The sequence below is a fragment of the Apostichopus japonicus genome, chromosome 2 (assembly GCF_037975245.1).
Source record: "Apostichopus japonicus isolate 1M-3 chromosome 2, ASM3797524v1, whole genome shotgun sequence".
Lineage (NCBI taxonomy): Eukaryota > Metazoa > Echinodermata > Holothuroidea > Aspidochirotida > Stichopodidae > Apostichopus > Apostichopus japonicus.
The window spans coordinates 13671356-13677331 of NC_092562.1; the positions used below are offsets into that span (position 1 = coordinate 13671356).

General features: G+C 35.5%; 1 protein-coding gene across 1 annotated transcript in view; it reads right to left on the bottom strand.

Annotated features, from left to right (window-relative positions):
* The window catches only part of LOC139978858 (ferric-chelate reductase 1-like), a 30445-nt gene that overhangs the window by 19570 nt on the left and 4899 nt on the right, over positions 1 to 5976 (bottom strand). The gene's annotated exons all lie outside the window — the stretch shown is intronic.

The window sequence follows — 5976 nt, forward strand, 5'->3', positions numbered from 1 at the left end:
TTCATCTGCCTTGACTTGCGCATCTTCTATGTCCTCCTGATGTGATCCATCCTAAATTTCAATTTCGTCCAAGTATGCCTACAGTACTCTACAAATGTATCACAGCACTACAGGTAATGGCCATCCACACATACATGTACTGTACTGTCTATATACAGTACTGTGTATGTACAGTGCAGTATATATACAGCAAATACATACAGTAAATGTCTACTTACAATATTATGAAAAGTTACATCAATTCTGGAAAGCCATACAGTATGTGAGCATTAAATTAAAACAAAACTAGAAGATCAGTCGAGTGAAAACCAAAGCAAAAAGAAAGAACGACAATGAGAATCATCTCCATCTTGTGACGTAAATTAATTTCAAACATTTCTCTTACACACTGTGGTAATACTGTGGTATTAAGATAACCCACAGTATTGTTTGGTAGAGATTTTTTTTCTGTTCATTTGTTCTATATGCTGAGTAAAATCATGCTTAATATGTACATACAGTATGTTAGGGTACAGTAGAACAGCAGAGTTTTAAGTTTCAGTTTGAGCAGGCTGCGGACCATTCTGTCAATTAATCGATAAAGATTGGATATGCAGCCTCCTACATGTTGAAGTTCTGTAACATCCTCATGTGCAGTATATATACATACAGTATATTTTACACTCAATGACTCAGCAAACATAAATAGATTTTGGATTACATGTACTGTATGAATTATGAATAATTATGAATATGAGTTGGCCAGTTGTGTGTCATAATTATATGAGTTGCAATTATTGGGTACAAAACTGCAGCATTGCCAAACATAGGAATATACACAATATCCTGGTTTGAGTGGACATGTACAATTGCATACAACTTCTTATGCTGTTAACACTGCAAACTGTAAGGAAGCCCCCGTACAAGGTAAAGTATGGGGGGCTAATACTGTGACGTAGAGTAATAGTGCAGATGTTGTGAGGAGACAGGGAAGTGAAATTATTACTGGAAAAGTATGTAGTCAGTATCAGATTTCAAGGAAAAATCTTTTCAAACTTTCCAGACTTCATATGTTAAATAAATATATATTATATATATATATATATATATATATATAATTGAAATTGTAGTGAGTTGGAAAATTCAGAAAATGAAAAAACTTCCAGCCTCCACCAGGATTCGAACCCGGGCCTCTCCCTCTATATGGGGACACCCTAACAACTAGGCTATTGACCTGATTGTCCAGAAGTTCAAAACTGGTAAGGAAGGTTGTGATTCCACTGTAGGCGTGTGTCACCTGTATCGAACAATACTAGTTCTGTTTTGGTGACATATTTGCCTTACTCTAGAGATCAAACATGATGCTAACCAACTCGAAATCATTTGTGATTCCTAAAGCCCGGGTCACATCTGCGCGATTCAACACGCGATTCAACTCGCATACAATTGAAGGTTGAATCGCGTAGTTAGACACGAGTATCAACTTGTTGCGCAATAAAAGTTGCGCCGTCGATTTGGGTTGATTTGCAATAGAGCAATGTCCTAATCAGCGCAACTTCTCAGAAGCAACTTTTCTGGTTCGCGTGATTTTAGTTGCGAGTTGAATCGCGTGTTGAATCGCGCAGATTTGACCCGGGCTTAAAGCCGGATCTGGAAATAATACTTTGAACAGACTCTGCTATATCTACTTGTAACACAAGATGAACACTTACTGTACAGTTCATACAGTAACAGAGGCAAAGGACGTTGCACTGTAAATAAAACCAGCACAGTAGGAGTTAACACACTTCAGAGAAGCTACTTTTAATACCATTTTATAACCAGCACTCTGTGCTGTTTTGTGTCCAACAAGAATTTGAGCAATATACTATGGTTTTATTAGAGTGCTTACATGAAAAGCAACACTGATTGTGATTTGTCTGTGTGCAAGTACTGTAGTCAACTGCTAACACAATACCATCGGTTCCTGGCCTTCATATCAGGTGATCCCACCAATGGTATGTATGGTTGCAGCGGTGGGATGGTGATCATGAGTTTAAGGCATTTATGGGGGGGGGGGAATATTGCTGTTGCAGTTACATCAATTAAAGCTGTGTTGAATTCAGTGAAACATGATGCTAATAGTGCTGTACTCCGCTAAAAAAGAAAATGACAAGGTATCATAGCTGAAAACATATGAATCTATGATCTTTACATGTCCAGCAAAATCGCACCAGAAATGATTGAAAATTACAAACAGGTCACAAGAAATTAGTGGGATGCAAGCACGTCTGTATCTAAAGTGTCCCATAATAGTGTTACATACTTGTAACTCAGTTATATTCATGAAGCACTCATGCTGCTGTATATAGCATTATGCACAGTACTGTATGGGATATCCAGCATACTGTACAGTACTACTAGGACTCTGTGTGATTTATGGCACCAAGCTACTCAACAACCCGATGGCATGTATGCAATACCTTCATCACCATCTAATAGATCCAAGGTCTACTTTGCACATAAGAGAGCTCTGATTGTTGCAAATTTTTGTCTACTTTGGAAAAATAATTTGCATATTAATGAGTAATTTCCTGAAGTTTTGAACTATTGCACACTGTATTGTGCATCTTGAAATTTTGAAAACAGACACCTGCGAAACGAATGAAATTTGCTACGGAAGGATTACTACCAAAAGCGTGTAGTTTCTTCCTACTGTTCGTGGTAGATTCAGAAGGAGGTGTGAGTGGTCGGTGCCCAGGGAGCAAGGGCGCAGTGTTTAACATTTTTAATGGGTAGTTAGGTAGATGGGAAAGTTCAGATGTGGAGTGGGAGACAGGTAAGAGAGGAGCGAAGTAAATAACTACTGTACTGCATCCAAAACCTAACTCTGACAAATTTTCTATACATGTGCTCTCATTACCATGAATCTGAAGCTGTGTAACATGATACAGTAAGACCAGTCTGACCTCGACATCAATTAATAACAATGATAAACAGTTCTTATATAGGGCAACTTAAAATAAAGTCTCGTCTGCGCTGTACAAAAGAAAGTGAAAGATATGTACACAATATACAATAAGAGTAAACATAACAATTATAACAATGAATACAGGTGTGTCTTCAAAACAGTTTTGAAAATCTCCACAGACACGACATTCTTTATGTTGAGTGGGAGTTTATTCCAAAGGAGGGTTGAGGTGTACTGGAAAGATCGCTCGCCATAACATTTAGTTGACACAGGTACATAGAGAGCAATGATTGGGTGCTAGAGCGCAGACGGCGAGTTGGGGTATAACTTTGAACAAGTTCACCCAAGTATTGTGGCGCAATACCATGAATACATTTAAAGGTTAACAGGGGTACCTTGTAATAAATACGCAGTTTGACAGGTAGCCAATAAAGGTCATGAAGTATTTTTCACCGCACAAACTTGACAATCATACTACCACACTGTACTGTATGTCTCTGGATTTATTTATATCAATCTCTGTATATTTAATATCGCACAAAAGGACACACGATTCTCTAATAATTCATCTTTGTTTTATTAAATCTAGTAAATATTTATCTTGATAAAAGAAACTAACTGTAGGGCCTAGCTATGTGGTATTATTTACTAATATACAGTAACAATTTTTTTTTTTGTGTCCATAGTGATGAGTTATCCTTCATCAATATGCAGTTAAACATTGACAGCCAGTGACCTGAGACTTCATTTAAAGATGGACACCAAAAATAATTTTAACAATGGATGGCATACAGTATATTTATAGACATAACCCCTGGTCATATGATTGATTCTGAATATTTGCATGGTGCTGTAGAGCACTGCATATATATATTATAGTAAAATACAACATTACAACTGAAATTCACAATCAATGCAATAGTAACAAATTGGTTTACAGTGTAGTTTTAAGGCACTTAAACTGGTACAAAAGACGGTTATTCTTTCATTCACAGAATAGGTACCAGTACGTTATTCATTGTTATAAAGTGTACAGTGCCGGTTTCAAATAGGACATATTCTGGAAGTTATTTTTTTTAATTTTACCTAGAAATTGCTTAATAAATTGCTAACTTGCATTTCAATAGTACGTTCCACTCCAAGAACTTCAGTGGCACTTCCTTTATCCGCAATCAGGAGATTGTAAAACAAATTTGCATAAATATAATACACATGGATATGATAATAATACCATGCACACAGTACAGTGTGCATAAAATTTGTATTGCAACCACCATTTGAGATAAACAAAATTAATCAAACGCTATTCTGAAAAAAATATAGTGAAGGGAAATTTTGCTCATTGTGATCAATACAAGCATACTGTGCATTAAGTTTACGTTGATGGATTTTGGTAAATCCCCTACAGTATGTGCAGACAAGGCATTTTCTACTGTAATTGTAAGGTCGGCATGTTGTCTTGGGGTGCACTGTGGACATATTGAGTATGTAAAACTGTTAACTTAAAGATACTCAAGTATAGACCACGCTATAATTGCTAGAAGTTTTCATAAAGTACTTTCCTGGAGGTCTTTACTCTCAAACTTGTTCTCAGACATTTTTAAGGAACACACAAGATGACTGAATGTCCCAGTGAGGAAAATTTCCTCGAACAGTTTAAGAATTTTGACCAAAGGTGACCATATTTGAATATCTAGCATATTTGAGGCCCATACAGCAAAACTTTAACATGCCTTCAGATTTTATTAAGATGTTGACACTTGACCATGGCTTGACATGCTGACTATAGTTAGCACATGTTGAAATGAACCAAGAGCCATTGCTTACAATACGACTAACAGTACTTAGTTTAATCAGAGTAGGCAAGTTTTGCTTTGATATTCAAAATTTCCAACCGTTGATTCGGTTCAATGGGTTCATAACCGTAGTGGCGAGGAAGCTTGTTTTGAGGTCAGATGAGTCTCCACAGTAGTTTAGTGTGCAGTTCTTCTTCCTATATGAAAGGTGTTTTCTATGAGTTGCATTGAGAATTACATGTCATGCAACAGTGACACCTGCTTTGAAAGACCATATAGTTTATGGTTGGCAAACTATCATCCACTGAATAGATGTTCAAGGATTGTCCATGAGTCAGTTAAATTTCAGATATATGTGTTTTTCTTTAATTCATGGGTATTGTTTGTCACTCTACTGTAAATTATTGGCTATCATATTTGGGTAACTTGGTGTAATATTGGAGTTTTGTGCAGTTTTATAGTGTTAAGTATACAGTTAATACATGTATGCAGGGTGACAAGTGTGAAACTGGTGCATTGTAACTAGGTTGGTCTTAATAAGGGAATCTGAGGCATGGAAAGGGAAGGGAGGCAAGATTTTCACATGCTAATGTCTGTTTTAGTTTTGATTTATGTTGGTGTAATATATATATTATATAAGTCTGAATATTAATGCAGTATTTGTAGCTTGTTCTTAATTGGGGTTATTCATTAATATTACACATCTATTGTACTGTCTAAAGTTGAAAGAAATGATATGCCTGCCATACTGCATATGAGATATGATATACTGTATGCCTGCCATATATATGAGAAACTTCTAGAGAGTCAAATTGCGGTCACCCTTTCTTCATCTTCATTAGTAATCTAACGTATTTCGTTGAATCGAGACATGCATACTTAGTATTTACATTAAAGCCTCCTCAATGTCTGTAAAATGATTTTGGTGCACAAGTTAAAACTTTCCCAAACTGTGACGCTGGTACTGACATATCTACAGTTAAGTGTGCAGTGCAATAGTACTGTGTCATATATGATATCATAATATGTACAGGATCATATATTGTATTGTATATAGTATCATTATATATATATATATATATATATATACTGTATATACAGTATATATATATGTATATGTATATATGTATATGTATATATGTATATGTATATGATGTATATATATATATATGTATATATATATATATATATATATATATATAATTTGTATATACTGTATAATATGTATATATAATTTAATCACTGCATCCC